At 42.9% G+C, this 22,263-nt stretch overlaps 1 long non-coding RNA gene and 1 other non-coding gene across 2 annotated transcripts; both read left to right on the top strand.

Annotated features, from left to right (window-relative positions):
• The first annotated feature begins 7,427 nt into the window (after positions 1-7,427).
• On the top strand, positions 7,428-20,284 carry LOC136163555 (uncharacterized). Its single transcript, XR_010662265.1, has 3 exons — positions 7,428-7,750; positions 9,252-9,419; positions 20,074-20,284. It is a non-coding gene; the product is annotated as an uncharacterized lncRNA (long non-coding RNA).
• LOC136165590 (U6 spliceosomal RNA) lies at positions 20,111-20,217 on the top strand. Its single transcript, XR_010662598.1, has one exon. It is a non-coding gene; the product is annotated as a U6 spliceosomal RNA (small nuclear RNA).
• Positions 20,285-22,263: the final 1,979 nt, after the last annotated feature.

The raw sequence follows: 22,263 nt of genomic DNA, 5'->3' as shown, positions 1-22,263 counted from the left end.
CTCTGGGTGTGGGTGTGGTGTAAGCCCTCTTGGAGGAGGTCAGCATTGACCCCACCACAGAGCTGTCAGAACTCACACAGGACTGGGAAACAGACTCTTGGCGGGCAAAATAGAGCCTTGTGCACTAGAAACCAGGAGGAGGGAACAGTAACCCCACAGGAGACTCTCCTCTGGGTGTCCCGGAGTCTCTGACAGAGGCATGGGTTGGCGGTGGCCTGCTGCAGGGCTAGGGGCATGGACTGCAGCAGTGCATGCATGAGATTTTTTGAGGGAGGTCACCATTATCTTCATTACCTCCACCATAGTTTGGCCCCAGGTAAATAGCAGGGAGGGAACACAGCTCCACCCATCAACAGAAAATTGGATTAAAGATCTATTGAGCATGGCCCTGGCCATCAGAACAAGACCTAGCACCCTCTCAGTCAGTCTATCCCATCAGGAAGTGTTCATAAGCCTCTTATCCTTCTCCATCAGAGGGCAGAGACTGAAAACCACAATCACAGAAAACTAACTAATTTAATCACATGGACCACAGCCTTGTCTAACTCAATGAAACTATGAGCCATGCAGGACCATTCATGATGGAGAGTTCTGACAAAACGTGGTCCACTGGAGAAAGGAATGACAAACCATTTCCGTATTCCTGCCTCGAGAACCCCATGAACAGTGTGAAAAGGCAAAAAGATAGGACACTGAAAGATGTAGTCACTGAGTTGGTAGGTGCCCAATATGCTCCTGGAGATCAGTGGAGAAATAACTTCAGAAAGAATGAAGAGACGGAGCTAAAACAAAAACAACACCCTGTTATGGATGTGACTGGTGATGGAAGCAAGGTCCGATGCTGTAAAGAGCAATATTGCATAGGAACCTGGAATCTTAGGTCCATGAATCAAGGCAAATTGGAAGTAGTCAAACAGGAGATGGCAAAACTGAACATCGACATTTTAAGAATCAGCAAACTAAAATGGACTGGAATGGGTGAATTTAACTCAGATGCCCATGATATCTACTACTGTGGGCAGGAATCCCTTAGAAGAAACGTCATAGTCAACAAAAGCACCCGAAATGTTTGGGTGCAGTCTCAAAAATGACAGAATGATCTCTGTTCATTTCCAAGGCAAACCATTCAACATCACAGTAATCCAAGTCTATACCCCAACCAGGAATGCTGAAGAAGCTGAAGGTGAACGGCTCTATGAAGACCTACAAGACCTTCTAGAACTAACACCCAAAAAAGATGTCCATTTCATTATAGGGGACTGGAATGCAAAAGGAGCAAGTTACTCCAAGTTACACCTGGAGTAACAGGCAAATTTGGCCTTGGAGTACAGAATGAAGCAGGGCAAAGGTTAATAGAGATCTGCCAAGAGAAAGCACTGGTCATAGCAAACACCCTCTTCCAACAACACAAGAGGAGACTCTACACATGGACATCACCAGATAGTAAACACCGAAATCAGATTGATTATATTCTTGGCAACCAAACATGGAGAAGCTCTATACAGTTAGCAAAAACAAGACTGGGAGCTGACTGTGGCTCAGATCATGATCTCCTTATTGCCAAATTCAGACTTAAGTTGAAGGAAGTAGGGAAAATCATTAGACCATTCAGGTATGACCTAAATCAAATCGCTTATGACTATAGAGGGGAAGTGAGAAATAGATTTAAGGAGCTAGATCTGACAGACAGAGTGCCTCATGAACTATGGACGGAAGTTCATGACATTGTACAGAAGACAGGGATCAAGACCATCCCCAAGAAAAAGAAATGCAAAAAGGCAAAATAGCTGTCTGAGGAGGCCTTACAAATAGCTGAGAAAAGAAGAGAAGCCACAAGGAAACAAGAAAAGGAAAGATACACCAATTTGAATGCAGAGTTCCAAAGAATAGCAAAGAGAGATAAGGCAGTCTTCCTCAATGATCAGTGCACAGAAACAGAGGGAAACAATAGAATGGGAAAGACTAGAGATGACTTCAAGAAAATCAGAGATACCAAGGGAATATTTCTTGCAAAGATGGGCTCAATAAAGGACAGAAATGGTATGGACTTAACAGAAGCAGAAGATGTTAAGAAGAGGTGGCAAGAATACACAGAAGAATTGTACAAAAAAAGATCTTCACAACACAGATAACCACCTTGGTGTGCTCACTCACCTAGAGCCAGACATCCTGGAATGTGAAGTCAAGTGGGCCTTAGGAAGCATCACTATGAACAGAGCTAGTGGAGGTGATGGAATTCCAGCTGAGCTACTTCAAATCCTAAAAGATGATGCTGTCAAAGTGTTGCACTCAGTAGGCCAGCAAATTGAGTGGCCACAGGACTGAAGAAGGTCAGTTTTCATTCCAATCCTTAAGAAAGGCAATGCCAAAGAATGCTCAAAGTACTGCACAATTGCACTCATCTCACACACTAGTAAAGTACTGCTCAAAATTCTCCAAGCCAGGCTTCAACAATATGTGAACCATGAACTTCCAGATGTTCAAGCTGGTTTTAGAAACGGCAGAGGAACCAGAGATCAAATTGCCAACATCTGCTGGATCATCACAAAAGCAAGAGGGTTCCACAAAAACATCTATTTCTGCTCTACTGACTATGCCAAAGCCTCTGACAGTGTGGACCACAACAAACTGGAAAATTCTGAAAGAGACGGGAATGCCAGACCACTTGACTTGCCTGTTGAGAAACCTGTATGCAGGTCAGGAAGCAACAGTTAGAACTGGACATGGAACAACAGACTGGTTCCAAATAGGAATAGGAGTACGTCAAGGCTGTATCTTGTCACCCTCCTTATTTAACTTATATGCAGAGTACATCATGAGAAACCCTGGGCTGGATGAAGCATAAGCTGGAATCCAGATTCCTGGGAGAAATATCAATAACATCAGATATGCAGATGACACCCTCCTTGTGGCAGAAAGTGAAGAAGAACTAAAGAGCCTCTTGATGAAAGTGAAAGAGGAGAGTGAAAAAGGTGGCTTAATGCTCAACACTCAGAAAACAAAGTTCATGGCATCTGGTCCCATCATTTCATGGCAAACAAATGGGGAAACAGTGGAATCAGTGGTAGACTATTTTTCTGGGCTCCAAAATCACTGCAGATGGTGACTACAGCCAAGAAATTAAAAGATTCTTACTCCTTGGATGAAAATTATGACCAAGCTAGACAGCATATTAAAAAACAGAGACATTACTTTGCCAGCAAAGGTCTGTCTAGTCAAGGCTATGGTTTTCCCAGTAGTCATGTATGGATGTGAGAGTTGGACTATAAAGAAAGTTTAGCACCAAAGAATTGATGCTTTGGAACTGTGATGTTGGAGAAGACTCTTGAGAGTCACTTGGACTGCAAGGAGATCCAACTAGTCCATCCTAAAGGAAATCAGTCCTGAATATTCATTGGAAGGGCTGATGTTGAAGCTCAAACTCCAATACTTTGGCCACCTGATGTGAAGAGCTGACTTATTTGAAAAGACCCTGGTGCTGGCAAAGGTTGAAGGCAGGAAGAGAAGGGGATAACAGAGTATGAGATGGTTGGATGACATCACCGACTCAGTGGACATGAGTTTGAGAAAACTGCAGGACTTGTTGATGGACAAGCATGCTGCAGTCCATGGGGTAGCAAAGATTCAGACATGACTGAGTAACTGAATTGAACTGAACTAAGTGCTTCCTTGGTGGCTCAGATGGTAAAGAATCCGCCTGTAATGCAAGAGACCTGGGTTTGATCCCTGGGTTGGGAAGATCCCTTGGAGGAGGGCATGGCAACCCACTCCAGTAATGCATCACTAGCTGCATTTCAGCGCCACAGGCTTAAATGATATTTTGGATGCAAGTGTACCTGTTAAGTCATCACTTAGCAGACATCTCAGACTCTTTTGTACGCCATGGGCTATTGCCCATCACGCTCCTTTACCCATGGGGTTTTGCCAGAAAAAATACTGGAGTGGGCAGCCCATCCTCATCACTTTCCTCTGCTTCAAGCAGTGACAGTTTCTTTCCTTTACTTCACGGCCTCACACACACACACACACACACACACACACACACAGACACGAAGAGAGAGTGGGGTGTATTAGACTTTAAGGCCGCTATAACAAATTGCCATGAACTGGGTAGCTTAAAACAATGGATATTTATTGTCTCACAGTTTTGGAGCCTCTACATCTGATATCAAGTTGTTGACACGACTGTGTTTCCCCTCAAATCTGTAGAGAAATCCTCAATTGCCTCTTCCTCAGTTTTGGTGGCTGGCCAGCAGTCTTTGTTGTTCCTTGGCTTGCAGGTGCACGACACCAATCTTTGCCTTTGCCAACAAACAGCCTTCTCCCCGTGTGTCTCTTCCTCCATTTGGCTGTCTTCTTATAAGGACCCTAGTTATTGGATTAGGGGTCCACCTACTCCAGTATGGCCTCATTTGAACTTAATTACATCGGCAATGACCCTATTCCCAAATAAGCTCATATTGTTCAGTATTTGAGGTTAGGAATTCAACATATCTTTTGAAGAGTGGGTGAATATTCAACCAACAACAGATGGTAACCATGAGGAGAGCATCCCACAGAAACCAAAGACATTGCCTTGATTCCAGAATTTATTCCAAGAAGGAGTCCTACTACAGTGGTGGTAGAAGATCGAAGAATCTTTTGAAGTATGTATTCCCACCTACTACGTGGTTTGCTTAGGGACTAACTGGGTTTGATCGACAGGTGTATGCCATCATGAGTTAATGATATTAAAAAATCTGAATGCCTTCATGTAAAGGCTGAATGGCCCTGGATACAGGATAGCGGCCCTATCCTTTCTCGTAGTTTCCCCGAGCTATCCCGTTTGGAGGGAAATGATGGTGTATAATTTTGATGAGCAAATGGGATAAGTGATTGATGTGAAGAGGCTGTCACTCTTTGCCAGAGAACTGTCTTTGATGTCTAAAGTATTACTTGGGACCTAGATGAAAGAGTCATAAAATAACAAGCCTAACCAAGGGGATGCAGCTAGCATTTAGGAAATGCACCCATTTTTCTGTACCTCCTCTTTTCCTTTGATCAAACGTGTACACATTATTAATAAAAAGAAATACAAATTTTAAAAAGACATGAAGAGGGAATGGTAAAATGAACCCTGCCATAGTCCAAAAGAAAAAAAAAATCACAGCAATTTCACATCAGGCCCTTTGTTGAGATCCTATACAAGAACAGCAGTATGATTGGGATTCTTAAATGGCAGTGGCTGAAATGTCTAATAAAAGCCTGCTAATGACACAGAATCAAATCACCAAACAAACCCATCTCAAAATCCAGTTTCTCTCGAAGGGAAGGGCATCAACTTTATGGTTGGCACTGTCTCTTAATGTAGGACCTTAGGCAAGTTACTTAATCTCTCTCAAGTTTGCTATGTATGAAACTAAGGATAACTACCTAGCAAGGCTGTAGTGACAATTAAGCCAAACGCAGGACACATGTAACAGGTGCTTCACTAAATCGAAGCCTTCCACCTCCCAGCCCTGCAATTATGCAAAATACAATCTTTGCACACTACCCGTCACCTACTCTTCATCTCATTCTCTTCCTCTCTCTCTCTCTCTGCCAAAGTTCTTATTTATAGTCTAGCAGAGGGTATATAAACAGGAGATGACTTGCATTTATTTTTAAAAACCAGTGTAAAACAATGTAGTATACCACTGACTACTTAAGTGCTGACAAACTCGACATTCCTAAAAACAGCAAACACATATTGAGTGATCATTCATGCCAGGCATGGTGCTAGGCAAGAAGTATTCACTAGTAAGAGAAACAAATTCCCTCCCTGGTGGAGTTCAGTTTAGTGAACTGAATGGTGAAGAAGCAATGAATATATAATTGAAAAATATGTTCAGTGCCCATAAAGAAATGATCAGGTGCAATGATGGAGACTAATGAAATGGCAGGTGGGATACTTAGTTTAGGAAGGATGGCCTTTCTGAGGTGACATTTAAACTGAAACCTGAAAGATGAGAAGCTAGATGTGTAAAGAACAAGAGCAAGTGTCTTCAAGACAGTGGAATCAGCATGTCCAGCGAGGCAGTCAGGAGATAAAAGTGTTTGAGGAGGAGTTCTGGCAGTGTCAGCAAGATGGAGGGTCTGCCATGAGGTAAAAATCCAGTTCTTACCATGGCCTCAATGTCCCACCTAAACTGCCTCTGACACCACCCCGCCCCCCCACATATCCTCCCCAGGTGTCCACATCACCTAGTCTTTCTGTCCTTTATGTGCTGGTCTCACTCCCACCTCAAGAATGAGAGGTTTGCTGCATTTGCTGTTCTTCTGTCTAGAATGCTCTGCCTGGATGACTCTCATAGCTTCTGGCCCCAGTGGTCAGTCAGGCCTCAGATCAAGTGTCATCTCTGGAGAGAGATCGCTAATTACCACCCCTCACCCAACATTAACTTTTGGTGTTTTTTTCCTCTTCCCATCCCTCACCACTATCAAACGTTATTTCGCTGATTGTTTGAAGTTTGTTTTTTTGTTTGTTTGTTTTATACTCTCCCCTAAAATAAAAGTCTCATGAGTTTATTTTCCTTATTGCTATAACCTAGAAGCATATCTAGAATATAAATGAAACTCAAATATTACTTGTTGAATTTACAATGAATGAAATAAAGCTCAAAGAGGTAAGGCGAGGTATTAGAAAAAAACTAACCAAATTGTGGGAGAGTAAGGACTTCCTGGAAGAGGTATGTTTTCAGTTATTAAAATCAAAGGGGCAAGAGAGCGAAGGTGGTGTGCAGGTAACAAACAAGAATTGTGGAAATCACTCGTTCATCCCCGTCCTTTTTCACTAGATTAGGAACACCTTTAGCACTGGACGGAGAAGGCGATGGCACCCCACTCCAATACTCTCATCTGGAAAATCCCATGGACGGAGGAACCTGGCGGGCTGCATTCCACGGGGTTGGTAAGAGTCGGACATGACTGAGCGAGTTCACTTTCAGTTTCATGCATTGGAGAAGGAAATGGCAACCCACTCCAGTGTTCTTTCGTGGAGTATCCCAGGGACCGGGGAGCCTGGTGACCTGCCATCTATGGGGTGGTACAGAGTCGGACACATCTGAAGCGATTTAGCAGCAGTGGCAGTTAGCGCTGAATCCGCGTTTTACTAATCTTTCACCAGCGCCTGTCCCGGGACCTGGCACACAGATAGGGTTTTACACAATGACTGACTGTGAGGTGCGCAGAAGGGTCTATTAACTCGGCTGCGGTGCAGTTTGTGGCTGGCCACTAAGCTTGGCAGCACCCGTGCGAGGGAGCAGACGGCTTTGCGGAAGACGGCCTCGGCGGGTGGGGGTGGGGGGTGGGGTGGGAAGCGCCCCGCGCCCCCCGCGCCTGCGCGTTATGGCGGGGAGCCGGCAGCGTCGGCGCGCGCCTGCGCAGTGCGGTCTTTCCCGCCTCCGACAAGATGGCGGCGGCCGAGTAGCGCGGGGGCGGGTTGTGGCCGCAGGAAGCCCGGCCGCTGCAGCGGGCCGAGGCGGGATGCTGTTCCCAGGGAGCGCCGTTGGCCACCGGTGAGGAAGGTCAAGCACAGAGCTGCCTTCCCGAGCCCCCCGGCGCCCCCTACGTACACCCCCGTCTGCTCGAGTGCGGTCGCCGCTTTGCCTACTTCGCTACCGCCCTGTGCTGTCGGGCCCGGAGCTCCGGCGGCGGCAGGGGCTGTGTCCGGCAGGAGAGGAAGCGCCCGGGCTGCGTCCGTGCTTCTGTCCGCGGGGCGAGCGTCTGGCAGGTGGGTGAAGCTGCAAGCTTCGGTGTCTCCTCTTGGGGCAAAGCGTTCTCGGCTTTGCCCGGCCGTGGCTCAGACCCTGGTGGTGTTCAGCCGGAGTCCACCGCTGCTTTGTCTCCACGTCCCGCCCCCTCTCCGCGCCCCGCTCCAGGCCTCCGGCTGGCCCCTGACTTTGCGTGCCCTCCATTCCCACGCAGGGGCCGGGGGTCGCAGCGCCGGCCGCCCTCCGCAACCTTTCCTGCCTCCTGCTGAAGCGTCAGCCCTTGCAAGCGGTCCCTCCTTTGCGTTAGGTGGGTGGGTCGTCTGCCTGTTTTAGTCACCTCCCCATCTTCCTGGTCTCGACCTTTTGCTTCCTTGAGAAGTCTTTTTAACTGTCTGGAAAGCTTTCCCAGGCTTATAGACTTACAGAGAAAAGCTTGCTATCCAGACGCCAGTGGATTTTGTTCATCTTGTCGGGGGGATCCAGCCCCCAGGAGACTTTGATGGTTTTGAGGAATGGTGCCAGTGACGGCAAGTGATTCTTCATCTAAATTAATCCTTTTCTGACTACAGCGAGTCTTCGGTCTCTAACCTTTTTTTGGAGGGGGGGGGGCGGACGGAGGGACATATGTATACTAGATCCAGGGAAAGAATTGAGAAGTGGTCCTGGTTTTAAAAGAAGGCTTTGTGAGGGTAAGAAATGTAATAGCCCAAGAAAGGATAAGCGATTTTAGTGATTCTTTTATTCACTGTTAGGCTAAATCATCCGTTGAAGCTTCACAATCTTGTGTTGTCCAAGCCCTTTGTTTTATTTGGAAAGGACTGAAATGGAGAAAACGCTTTTTAAACTTGAAACTTCTCAAATTTCTTGGGTTCTCAATTGTTATTAGTACTACTTGGCAATCTTTCTTGTACTTGATATTTTCTGCAAAATTTAGATTGTGCCAGTGTCATTTCTTCTTCATTTATTACTAGGGCAAGAGTAGTCAGAATTAATGGTGTAAAAAGTGCAAACTGAAGGAGGGATGTGGTAGTGGAGGTTGCCATGTCTGATTTTTCCCAATTTTTTCCTGTAATTGGATAATGTGTCAAGAGCAGCAGAATGGTGAAAAATGAAGCTATGAGTATAAATGGTAGTGTATCCACTGAGATTGCAATGGGTGGAGCTTTTAAAATTAAATTGAGTGATATCCTTTTTTTGAAGCCATGCTAGGTGCTCTCCAGAGTTTCTAAAGCACAGACTGTTGTTGCCTTATTGGAAATTTATGCTAAAAGTCTTTTAACAGGTGGGTTACAATTGGCCTGACAGATTTAACTTTTTGTTCTACCTCCTGACACACATCTGCCTTAACCTTTATTGTAGACTTTTAGCCTCTTGATGAATTTCTTAAATTTGGAGATAGAATTGTTCATTTTAAAAGGAGAGGAGATATTTTAAGTGTTTGATTCCTGTACGGGCAGATTCATTCACTTGTTTGTTGCTGTGCTATGCTAAGTCGCTTCAGTCACGTCCATCTCCTTGCAGTCTCCACAGGACAGCCAGACTCCTCTGTCCATGGGACTTCTCCAGGCACGAATATTGGAGCAGGTTGCCATTTCCTCCTCCACAGGACCTTCCCGACCTAGGGATCAGAGCCACATCTCTTCTGTCTCCTGCGTTGGCAGGTGGGTTCTTTACCACTAGCGCCACCAGGTAAGCCTGTTTGTTTCCTGCACCCGAGGACTGCGTGTTTTTACAGGCACTTGTCTCTCAATTCTGTGCTTTTAGCTGACGGGGTAGTGCTCAGCCCTAGGCAGTAGCTCATTGCCTGAGGCATTGTGTCAAGACCTGTCTGACCACAAACAAGCACTCTTCCACACTTATGGAACCCGTTTTCTCTCTCTCTTTCTTCCCCTCTTCCTGTCTTTAGGAACCCTCCCGTCTTTGTGTCTATTCATTCAATTCTTTAGCCTACTGCTCTTTTCATTTGCCTCCCCTAGTCACCAGGATCCCATGGTCATCAGTTTTTACCAGCCCATCATTGATACCTTAGAATACTTAACTTTATGTCAATTTATCTTTCTAGTGCCCAGTTCTGAACAGGCCTAATCACTATCTTGATCCCTGAAGGATACAAGAGACAGTTGTGTGAGGATTTTGGATTGTTTTCATACCAGTTAGTGTTCTGTTATCCTCCAGATCTATAATGTCGATTGTGAGGGGTTTTTTTTGGTCTTACTTCATGAAAGTGTTTATAGCAAATAACTTGATCTTTTCCTTTCCTGAGAAAAATCTCAAGCATCTGAGGTATAATCTTTTCTATCCTGATATCATTTCTTTATTTACTCTTCTCTGAAAAGAAGGAATTGTCCTTCCTTTTCTTCAAGAGCAACCTTCTCCAGATGTGTCCATGATCATCCCTCTTTATCTTTCTTTCTCAGTAATTATCCATGATCACTCCTTTTTAAGTTTTGCCCTCTCTAGCCTCCATGCATGCTTAAATATACCTTTGCCAGGGCTGCCAAACACCGTGCTGTGTGCCGTGCAGCTCACAGAAGCCAGTCTGAATTTTGAGCCTGCTGTGCCACTGTATTTTTATTCTTTAATCCTAGGAGCCTGGTGTAGTTGTTGTTCAGTCGCTCAGTTGTGTCCAACTCTTTGCAACACCAAGAACTGCAGCATGGCAGGCTCCTCTGTCCTCCATTACCTCCTGGGGTTTGCTCAAATTTATGTTCATTGAGTCGGTGACACTACCTAGCCATCTCATCCTCTACCACCTCCTTCTCCTTTTGCCTTCAGTCTTTCCTAGCATCAGGGTCTTTTCCAGTGAGTTGGCTTTTCGCATCAGGTGGCCAAAGTATTGGCGCTTCAGCTTCAGCATCAGTGCTTCCAGTGAATATTCAGGGTTGATTTCCTTTAGGATTGGTTGATCTTCTTGCAGTCCCAGGACGCTTAAGAGCCTTCCCCAGCACCACAATTCTCAATTCTTTGACACTCAGTCTTTATGGTCCAACTCTCACATCCATACATGACCACTGGAAAAACCATAGCCTCGACTCGACGGACCTTTGTCGGCAAAGTGATGTCTCTGCTTTTTAGTATGTTGTTGAGGTTTGTCATAGCATTTCTTCCAAGGAGCAAGCATCTTTTAATTCCATGGCTGCAGTCACCATCCACAGTGATTTTGGAGCCCCCAAAAATAAAGGTCTGACACTGTTTCCACTGTTTCCCCATCTATTTCCCATGAAGTGATGGGACCAGATGCCATGATCTTAGTTTTCTGAATGCTGAGTTTCAAGCCAACTTTGTCATGCTCTTCTTTAACCCTTATCAAAAGGCTCGTTAGTTTCTCTTCACTTTCTGCCCTTAGAGTGATATCATCTTCATATCTGAGGTTATTGATATTTCTCCCAGCAGTCTTGATTCCAGCTTGTGCTTCATCCAACCCAGTGTTTCTCATGATGTACTCTGCGTAGAAGTTAAATAAGCAGGGTGACAAGATACAGCTTTATTATAACTCTTTCCCAGTCAGTTGTTCAATGTCCGATTCTAACTTGCTTCTTGACCTGCATACAGGTTTCTCAGGAGGCAGGTAAGGTGGTCTGGTACTGGTGTTTCTTTAAGAATTTTCCACAGTTTGTTACGATCCACACATTCAAAGGCTTTAGCGCAGTCAATGAAGCAGAAGCAGACGTTTTTCTGGAATTCTGTTGCTTTCTCTATAATCGAACAAATGTTGGCAGTTTGCTCCCTGGTTCCTCTGCATTTTCAAAACCTAGCTTGTACATCTGAAAGTTCTAGGTTCACATTCTTTTGAAGCCTAGCTTGAAGGATTTTGAGCGTAACCTTTTTAGCATGTGAAATGAGTGCCATTGTATGGTAGTTTGAACATTCTTTGACATTACCTTTCTTTGGGATTGAAATGAAAACTGTGACCTTTTTCAGTCTTGTAGCCACTACTGAGTTTTCCAAATTTGTTGACATATTGAGTGCAACACTTTAACAGCATCATCCTTTAGAATTTCAAATAGCTCAACTGGGATTCCGTCACCTCCACTAGCTTTGTTGGTAGTAATGTTCCCTAAGGCCCCCTTGACTTCACGCTCCAGGATGTCTGGCTCTGGGTGAGTGACCACAGTGACTGGTGTACTGTTCTCTGTGTATTCGTGCCACCTCTTCTTGATATCTTCTCCTTCTATTAGGTGTGTACCATTTCTGTCCTTTATGGTGTCCATCCTTGCATGAAATGTTCCCTTGATGCCTCCAGTTTTCTTGAAGAGATCTCTAGTCTTTCCCATTGTGTTGTTTTCTTTGCATTGTTCACTTAAGAAGGGTTTCTTATCTCTTCTTGGTATTCTCTGGATCTCTGCACTCAGTTGAGTATATCTTTCCCTTTCTCCCTTGCCTTTCACTTCTCTCCTTTCCTCAGCTCTTTCTAATGTCTCCTCAGACAATCACTTAAGCTTCTTGCATTTCTTTTTCTTGGACTAGTTTGGTCACTGCCTCCTATACAATGTTACGAACCTCTTTCCAGTGATGAACCTCGTATATAAACTCATATAAAACATATGAATCTCTTTCAATAAACTCATATATGAACCTCTTTCAGTTTTACGAATCTGGTAGACACTTTCTCTACCAGATCTCATCTCGAATCCATTTGTCACCTCCACTGTATAATCATACGGGATTTAATTTAGGTCGTATCTAAATGACCTAGTCGTTTTCCCTACGTTCTTCACTTTAAACCTGAATTTTGCTATTAGGAGCTCACGACCTGAGCCACAGACAGCTCCAGGTCTTCTTTTTGCTGTCTGTGTAGAGCTTTTCCATCTTCAGCTGCAAAGAACATAATCTGATTTTGGTATTGACCATCTGGTGATGTCCGTGTGTATAGCTGTCTCTTGGTTGTTGGAAAAGGGTGTTTGCTATGACCAGCGTGTTCTTTTGACAAAACTCTGTTAGCCTTTGCCCTGCTTTTGCCCTCCAAGGCAAAACTTGCCTATTATTCTGGGTGTCTCTTGGCTTCCTATTTTGTATTCCAATCCCCTGTGATGAAAAGGACATCCTTTTTTTTTTTTTTTGGTGTTTGTTCTAGAAGGTGTAGTTCGAGAACTACAGCAGTTCTACTTCACAGAACTGTTCAGCTTCAGCTTCTTTGGCATTAGTGGTTGGGGCAGAGACTTAAGATAACACTGATATTGAACAGTTTGCCTTGGAAATGAACTTAGATTATTTTTTTTTTTTCCTGAGATTGCACCCAAGTACTGCATTTAGAACTCTTGTTGACTTTTAAGGGCTACTTCCTTTCTCCTAAGGGATTCTAGGCCACAGTAGTAGACATAACAGTCATCTGAATTAAATTCGCCCATTCTCATCCATATTAGTTCAGTGATTCCTAAGATGTTCATTCTTGCCATCTGCTTCACCACATCCGATTTGCCTTGATTCACGGACCTGCCGTTCCAGGTTCCCATGCAAAAAAAGAGCAATAGCTCTTTACAGCGTCGGACTTGACTTTAACCATCAGACACATCCACATAACTGAGCGTCATATCCGCTTTGGTCCAGCCACTTCATTCTTTCTGGAACTAACGACTGCCCTCCACTCTTCCCCAGGAGCATATTGGACACCTTTTGATTGTGGTGCTCATCTTCGGTGTCTTATTTTTCTGCCTCATGCTGTTCGTGGGGTTCTCGCAGCAGGACTGCTGGAGTGGTTTGCCGTTCCCTCCTCCAGTGGGCCACGTTTTGTCGGAACTCTTCACCAGGACCCGTCTGTCTTGGCTGGCCCGCACGGCATGGCCCATGGCTTCACTGAGTTACACAAGCCCCTTCACCACAACGAGTCTGTGATCCATGAAGGGGTATAGTAGGAAGGACATTTACTTTTAAGCTTCAAAGATCTGATTTTGAAGTCTACTGAAACCAGTTACTGTCTGTGTGGCTGTGGGCAACTTACTACTCAGGCTGTGTTCTTTGTCTGTAAAGTAGAATGTTATACGAGGAAGACATGGCAACCCAATGCAGTATTCTTGTTGGAGAGTCAGCATAGACAGAGGAGCTTGGTGGGCTGTAGTCCATGGGGTCACAAAGAGTCGGACAAGACTGAGCGACTAAGGACACCACAGAATGTTATCCTTACCTCACAGAGTTGTAATCGACGGAGTTTAACACACGTTACATGTCTTTCCAAGGGTTTGGTGCATTATGGAGTTCTTAACAGTGTAAATTATTCTTTCCTTTGCACTCTGACTTCCCTTACCATCGCAGCACCGAAATTGGTTTTTAAAAAGTCATCTTGATGATCTAATTACCAAAGCTAACGGCCTTATCTCAATCATCCAGGTTTTCTTAGACCACTTCTGAAATATACTCCATAGGAATGAAATGATCTGATTTCTTGTTTCTTGGCTTTATAGTTCCTGATTCTCTTACGTCTGAAAGTTTCTTTACATTCCCTGCAGTGTCTCGATTTTGCTCTTTCCCCTAAACATAGCTGTTTCCTGTATCAGTTAGGATGCAAATAGGATTTAAAAACAGAAGAAGTGTATTAGCTCAGGTAATTGGCAAAGGCATAGGTAGGATTAGTTTAAAGGGCAATTTGTGCATAAGCTTGGCTTTGCTCAGTCCTCAGTCCTCAGTCAGCACAGAGGTTCTGTGTTTCCGTTTCCTCTAAACTGCCCTCCCATTTGGGTTCCTGCTCAGACTGGCTTCCCCTCTAGATTGAATCCAAGTGCTTTCCATCTTTATCTGTAGTGTGGCGACCTTTGTGCTCAGGTTTATCCTTTCATAGTTGCATGTTTCTCTTTCTGCTCCAGGCATCACATTCTGACACAACCACCAAAGACGGGAGGAAGTTTGCCCTCTCATCTCTTGATGAAGCAAGTAAACCTTTTACAGAAAGCCTGTATCAGATTTCATTTTGGCCTTATTACTTATGCCCTAGTTGCAAGGGGACTAGAAAAACCAATATCTAGCATTTCAGTCTAGGAAGAAATTAAATGAATGGCTACAGGGAAGATAACCAACATTGTCAGTGACATATATTGATAATATTGTATGGAGAAGTAAGCTTAAATGAATGAGAATTTTCAGATAGTAGTGGCATTCTTAAAGCACTGCTTATCTCAAGAGCAGGTATAAGCTGTGCTTAGGACTGAATCAGTCATTTAGATAGTCATGAATGACTAATTAAAATGGATTACTATATAAAATTAGTATATTTGAGTGGTATATCCCAGTTCTTTTAAGGTTGTTGTTAAGAACATTTACGCGTGCACTGTGAGGAATGGATACAGGTAGCAACTAACAGGGAATAGACCTGTGGTTCTTCTTGAAGATGAGTGGTGTTTGGAAATCTGTGGGTCTGGTAGAGACGAGATATACCAAGTGTCCTGTGATGTTTGCCCGCAAAACAAGAATTGTCCCTTCCAGAATACCAATAGTGCCCCTGTACACTGAAAAAACAAATGCTTTGGTTTTTTCCAAAGAATTCGCTGAGATTCCTCTGTATACTTATATTGCAAGTGACAGAAAACCAAATTCAGACTGGCTACACAGTAAAGGGCATGATTAGGTCTTGTCCTTGAACTTCATCTGGGGCTTCATCCAGTCTGAAATCATCAAGGACTTGGCTTAGTTTCTCTGGTCCTGCTCTGGCATTCCTCTTGTTTTGGTTTCGCTCTCAAGCGAGCTTATCTCATGGTAGCAAATTACTGTAGCACTTTCAGACTTAATACTCTCATTTCATATGTAAAGTAAAATGAAGCATATCTTTTGTTATTTGGTTTTGCAAGTGTTTGTTGAATGTCATCACTGTTGAAACTTCCCTGAACACCTGCCCCTAAAAGTGGATTACTTCCTCTGTTATGTTACAACTTCACAGAACTCTGTTGCATGCCATGTTCTATGGTTATTATGCTCATATGTCTCATGCATTAACTTGCCTTAATTGTCTGTGTGTTCTTAATGTGTAGAATACTCTCTGACTTAGTGGTACACAGTAACCATTTATGGATGAATGAGAGGAAGGAAGGATATGGAAAGGGGCAGAGAAACATAAGAAGTCCCCATTCCTTCCTGTTACTGAACCCTGAATTGTGAACGTTGTACTCCTACCACCAAAGTATGTGTGTCATGCTCTTGTGATTGAGAATGAATTCATTTGAAAGCTTTACTGAATTCTAGTAGTGTTCCATCATTATTTTCTCAGCAAAACTAAAACCAGTTACCATCTTTTGTTCTTTCAACAAGTATTTTTGAAAGCCTGCTATTGGCAGTCATGTGACACAATGGTAAACAAAGTAGAGCTGTGCTTCCTGAGCTTAAATATCAGCGAGGGGCATAGACATTATTCATGTGTGCACACTCAGTCGCACACACACGTCAGGGAGCTCACAGGTTTTGAAGCAGAATAAGATAGATTCAGGGGATTAAAAAGTAACAGGATACTGTAATACTTCAGGTAGTTTGGTGAGAAAAGGCTTTTTGAGAAGCCCTTTTCTGAGTGAAGTGGATTAAGCCATGGAACTATCTGGAAGGAAATGTTCGGGTAGAGCAAGCAGCAGCTTCTAACGTGGAAATGTCCTTGGCATGTTGGAAGAGCAGCATGTGGGAGGCCGTGGCTGAAGCGGGGGTGGGGGGTGTGTGGCAGGGCAGGTCAGAGGGTAGGTGTGGGCAGGGTAGACCAAGGGGAGTTCTGAAGGTCATTTAAGGACTTGATTTTATTAGCTAGAAAGTCTGGAGAAGGCAATGGCACCCCACTCCATTACTCTTGCCTGGAAGATCCCATGGATGGAGGAGCCTGGTGGGCTGCAGTCCCTGGGGTCGTGAAGAGTCAGACACGACTGAGCGACTGCTCTTTCACTTTTCACTTTTGTGCTTTGGAGAAGGAAATGGTAACCCACTCCAGTGTTCTTGCCTGGAGAATCCCAGGGATGGGGGAGCCTGGTGGGCTGCCGTCTATGGGGTTGCACAGAGTTGGACACGACTGAAGCGACTTAGCAGCAGCAGCAGCTAGCTAGAAAGTCACTCAGTCGTGTCTGACCTTTGTGACCCCATGGACTGTACCAGGTCTCCCACATTGCAGGCGGATTCTTTATCAGCTGAGCCACAGGGAAGCCTCAAGGGAACTTCCCTGGTGGCTCAGATGGTAAAAGCATCTTCTTGCAATGCAGGAGACCCGGCTTTGATCCCTGGGTGGGGAAGATCCTCTGGAGAAAGAAACAGCAACTCTCTCCAGTACTCGTGCCTGGAAAATTCCGTGGATGGAGGAGCCTCGTAGGCTACAGTCCATGGGGTCGCAAAGAGCTGGACACAGCTGAGTGGCTTCACTTTCACTTTTCACTTTCTAGCCAGAAAATTGGAGATGATATATCTTTGGAAATCTAATTATTATTTTTAAGTTATATTATTTTAAGTACTAATTATGATTAAAGTTCTCTCTGTGCTAAGTAACTAGCATATGATAGACTTAACACAATTTAAATGTTAAATAATTTATCTGAATAAAATGGTACTGAGATAAAAGTTGAAATTTTAAAGTTACCCTTTGAAGGAACTTCTTAAAATATTTAGGATACTTTACTTAGGTTTGTGATTATTTTCTTCAGCTCTTATGTACCCCATTACTAAAGTTTTCTGTAGTCATTAAAGAAAATTCAGGAAATGCAGAAGTACAGATGACATTCATAAGCTCAACATATGAAGAAAACCAGTTGAGTTTTCGTCTCTCCCAACCCTTCCCTCCCGCTTTCAGTACCCTCTGTCCCTCTCTTCTTCCCTCTGTCTTTCACTTTCTTCTTTGTGCCTATGACTTTTTCCCCCTGTTACAGTGTAAACATGTGTATATGTCTAATTTTTTAAAAATTAGGTTATATTCATTTCTTGGAATATTTGATAAATCTTATTTTTATTGACTGTATAATCCCATTGTAAAAATTATTTTTCTTAATTGTTTCCTGGAGTTGGTTATTTAGTTTAGGTTTTCTATTTTATCATCATGTGGGCAGTGAATGTCTTAACACATGGATTTTTTTCTCTTTGTCTTTTTCCTTAGAATGGAATGATTGGCACTGGAGTAATGTAATGGAATAAGGTTTCATCTTAGACATTGTTAAGGTTCATGATACATGTTGCCACATTGTACCATGTCTTGTAAGCCCAATAAATGTTAACTGGTTTGAAAGTAACGGTAGCTGGGTGGTGGTGGGGAGGTGAGGACCTACGGAGTTGCCAAGCTTGAGTGATAGGCTAGGTTAGCCTTTTATTTCCAAATATTTCTTTCTTTTTTATCTTTAATATATATTTCAAGGTGTATATAAAAGCACCATGGAGAACTTTACATGTTACTGCAAACACACAAACACACATGAACTTATTGCTCAGGTCAAGACGCACAGCGCTGCCGCCACCCCAGAGCTCCTGCCCTTCTGGTTCCCGGTCTCCAAGAGGAAGCTTTCAGCATTTCCCTCCAGGCCTGTTTGCTCAAGTTCGTTTTGTTTTGTTTCTGTGAAACCCTTCATCATGTTTAAAGAAGTTCCCTTCTGTACCGGTTTACTAAGAATTTTGTGTTTTGTTCTGTTTGTTTGAATTTAATGCTTTTTTTGTTGTTGTTGCAGCTTTTCATTACTGTATGACTTTTCTCCTTCACTATGTTAATATATTGAATTACATATTATTTAAAATCTTAAACCTAACCTGATTTCTGAGGTAAACCTAATTTGGTTTTACAGTATTACTCTTTTTATGTATTTCTGGATTCAGTTTGATATTCTGTTAATAGTTTTGTATCAGTGAGGTGGCCTATATTGTCCTTGTCAGGATTTGAAATCAGCGGTTATCTCATACTAGCCTTATAAAATGAGCTGACCCTCATTTTCTATTCTGAAAAAGTTTAAGTAGGACTGAATTGTTCCATTAAATTTCTGTGAGAATCTGGCCGAGAAGCCATCTGGGCTGGTAATTTTCTTTGTGGAAAGATTTTTAATTACTCCTTTGATTTTTAATTTTTAACCTTCTCAGATTTTCTGTTGATTATTTTGGTAGTTTTCCCCCTAAGAAGTTGTCCTTTTCATCTAAACTTTTTAAATTTACTAGCATAAAATTATTTATAATAAATATTAGTATCCGTTTAATGGTTGCAGTAAAGAATTATCTTACTGTATCTGTTATAGGCTAAAACTACCTTCTGTTTTTCCTCATTCAGTCTCCCTGGGAATTTAGTAGTCATTCAAAGGAACCAAATTTTGAATCTTGCTGATTCCTTTTCTTTTTATTATATATTTGTTCTCTATTGCATTGATTTCCACTCTTTATTTCCTTCCTTCTACTTTTTGGGATTTACTTTTTTGTTCTTTTGCTAACTTCTTGTAGATCACTACTTTTCAGCATTTCTCCCTTTTAAATATATGCATTTAAGGCTGAGCATTTCCCTCTAAGTACTGTTTCAGCTAGCAACATTACTCAAATTTTAATATATAGTACTTTTATAATTCACTTTAAAATGGTTTCTAATTTTCACTGGTATCTACTTTAACACTTGGATAATTTGAATGTATTATATTTCTCGATTTCTGAACACATGGAGATTTTCTAGTTGTTTTCAAATGTCTTTTATTTCTAACAACATAAGGTATGTCATCAGAGAACGCTTAACAACATAGCAATGTCATCAGAGAACAATCTCAGTGTTTCAAAGGTCTGTGATTTCAGACCTTTAACATTTGAGATCTGCACTGTGGCCCCAGTATATTATTTTTTCCCTATAGCTATTGAATGTGGTGTTCTAATATATTTACATTGGATCTTGCTGGTTAATTCCGTATTTCAAATCTTCAGGGTCATAAGTGACCTTTTGTTTGCTTGTATCAATTACACAGACAAGAGTGTATTAAAATATCCCATTTACCACTGTAGATATTTCCCCTTGTATTCTCTCAGCTTTTGCTTTATTTATTTGAGACATTGCTAGTAGATGAACATATATATATACACTGTGCTTGGTTGCTCAGTCATGTCTGACGCTTTGCAACCCTTTAGACTGTAGCCCTCCGAACTCCCCTGTCCTTGTGATTTTTTAGGCAAGAATACTGGAGTGGGTTGCCATTTCCTTCTCCAGGGGATCTTCTCGACCCAGGGATTGAACCCACATCTCCTGTGTCTCATGCGTTGCCAGCAGATTCTTCCCCTGCTGAGCCATCAGGGAAGCCTAGTATTTGGATAGAAATGTGTAATAGTTATATCTGCTTAGTGACTTACTGTTACGAAGTATTCCACTTTTATTCTGAAAGTGCTTTTTGCATGAAGGTCTAGTTTGTCTGGGATTGATATAACAACACCAGTTTTCTTTTTATTGTTTTCTAAGGCTGATCTACATACGTGGTTTTAAAAAATCATATTCTGTGCTCGCTTCGGCAGCACATATACTAAAATTGGAACGATACAGAGAAGATTAGCATGGCCCCTGCGCAAGGATGACACGCAAATTCGTGAAGCGTTCCATATTTTTAACGGACCACCAGCCCAGGTGGGATGCATGAATCAGGTGCTCTTGCCTGGTGCACTGGGAGGACCCTGAGGAGTGGGGTGGGGAGGGAGGTGGGAGGGGGGATCGGGATGGGGAATACGTGTAACTATATGGTTGATTCATGTCAATGTATGACAAAACCCACTGAAATGTTGTAAAGTGATTGGCCTCCAACTAATAAAATAATATTTAAAAAAAAATAAAAAAAAAATAAAAAATCATATTCTGCTTTTATGTTATCAAAGCCTGATTGTTTCTTGTCGTATCATCTTGGGTGTTTCTAGCATTGTAACATGTAACTTGCTTCAAATGTAGGCACTAATAAGATACTGAGATAATGTCTTACTTGGTTGAATTTAAAAAGTAATGAGCATGATTTTGAATAAGTACTGAAGTTGTTTTAGGTTTCTCTTATTTTAAACATTAAAAAATGTAGTTTTGTCAGGAAGAGACTTAAAGATTTATATTCTTGAGCAGATATTACCGGCGTGCAGTATACATATCAAAACCTGCAAGAGAAAACGAAATGAAAATAAATATGCTGTCCCTGTCTCTTCCCTGGTGGCTTAGACGGAAAAGAACCTGCCTGCGATGCAGGAGACCCTGCTTCAGTTCCTGGGTTGGGAAGACACCCTGGAAAAGGAATGGCAACCCACTCCAGTATTCTTGTCTGGAGAATTTCCTGCACAGAGGAGTCTGGTGGGCTATAGTCCATGGGGGTCACAGAATCAGACACAACTGAACGACTCACACTTTGACTTTTCATCCCTGTCTCTTAGTTACACATGTCCCCTTCACAGAAGCAATCACTGTGTGATTAACACAGGTAACAGTGTAATCACTGTGACCAGTTTCTTGATTAGCTTTTCACACTGTAGTCCACAGAAACCCAAATTTTGCAAATTCAGCTTGTTAGGTGGGCAAATATATACACTACTGTGGTAAACTCTAATTTGTGTCTTCATCACAAGGTAGCATTCTAGAACATGCATTTTAAATCATAATGATAACTCTCATTCAAGCTCCAGAACAGTTTTTTTTTTACTTCAAAAGTTACAAAGCAGATACTGGAAGAGGATAAACAGCTTTCTGCTTCAGTCTGATTAGCCAGTCCTTCAGTTTCGAAATCCTACTGGTTTGGGTTTTAACAGAAGTGGTCCCGTGGTTAAGATAATTGGGGAAATTCTGACAAGGATGGCTCATTTGCTAGTTATTCAAGGGGGTGGTTAGGAGGAATTTCTGTTATGGATTACAGTAAGGTGAAAGAATCTGTGTATTTTGCTTATTCTCTGTCTACATGAGCAACAAGTGCTGAGTAGGGCTAGAGGATCGGCTTCCGGGGTCATTCACTCACTCATCTGGCTGGCAAGTTGGTAGTCATTGTAAGGACACTCAGGTAACCTTATGGAAAGGCCATCCTGGGACCCAAATGTTGACCTTTCCATAAGGTTACCTGAGTGGCCTGAGTGTCCTGATAACCCAGAGGCTGGCTCCACAGTAAGCAATCCAAGGGACCAGGGTAGAAGCCACAGTGTCTTACAGTGACGTAGCCTCAGAAGTCACACGCTTCTGCAATGTTTTATTGGTCACTCATGTGTGCTTAGTCATGTTCAATTCTTTGTGACCCTGTGAACAGTAGCCCAGCAGGCTCCTTTGCTCTTGGGATTCTCCAGGCAAGAATACTGGAGTGGGTTGCCATGTCCTCTTCCAGGGGATCTTCTGACCCAGGGACCGAATTCGAGTCTCCTGCGTCTCCTGCATTGGCAGGTGGATTCTTCACCGCTGAGCCACTGGGAAGCCACTGGTCACTCAGGTCAGCTCTGTTCAGCATAGGTGAACACTGTGCTAAAGCTTGCATATCAGAATTTAAAGATTTTTAAGGATAGTCTTTGAAAGTGGCTCTGGTGCCACTCCCCATTTAAATAAGCATTGGATCAGCGATCTTACAACTGCTGTTTTTGGTAATCTCAAGGTGAATTTATTCAAAAAAGTAATGCTTTTAGGGTGCTGCATACTTTTCTATTATGC

The sequence above is a fragment of the Muntiacus reevesi genome, chromosome 3 (genome assembly GCF_963930625.1).
Source record: "Muntiacus reevesi chromosome 3, mMunRee1.1, whole genome shotgun sequence".
Classification (NCBI taxonomy): domain Eukaryota; kingdom Metazoa; phylum Chordata; class Mammalia; order Artiodactyla; family Cervidae; genus Muntiacus; species Muntiacus reevesi.
This window is presented reverse-complemented; position numbering and strand designations above follow the sequence as displayed.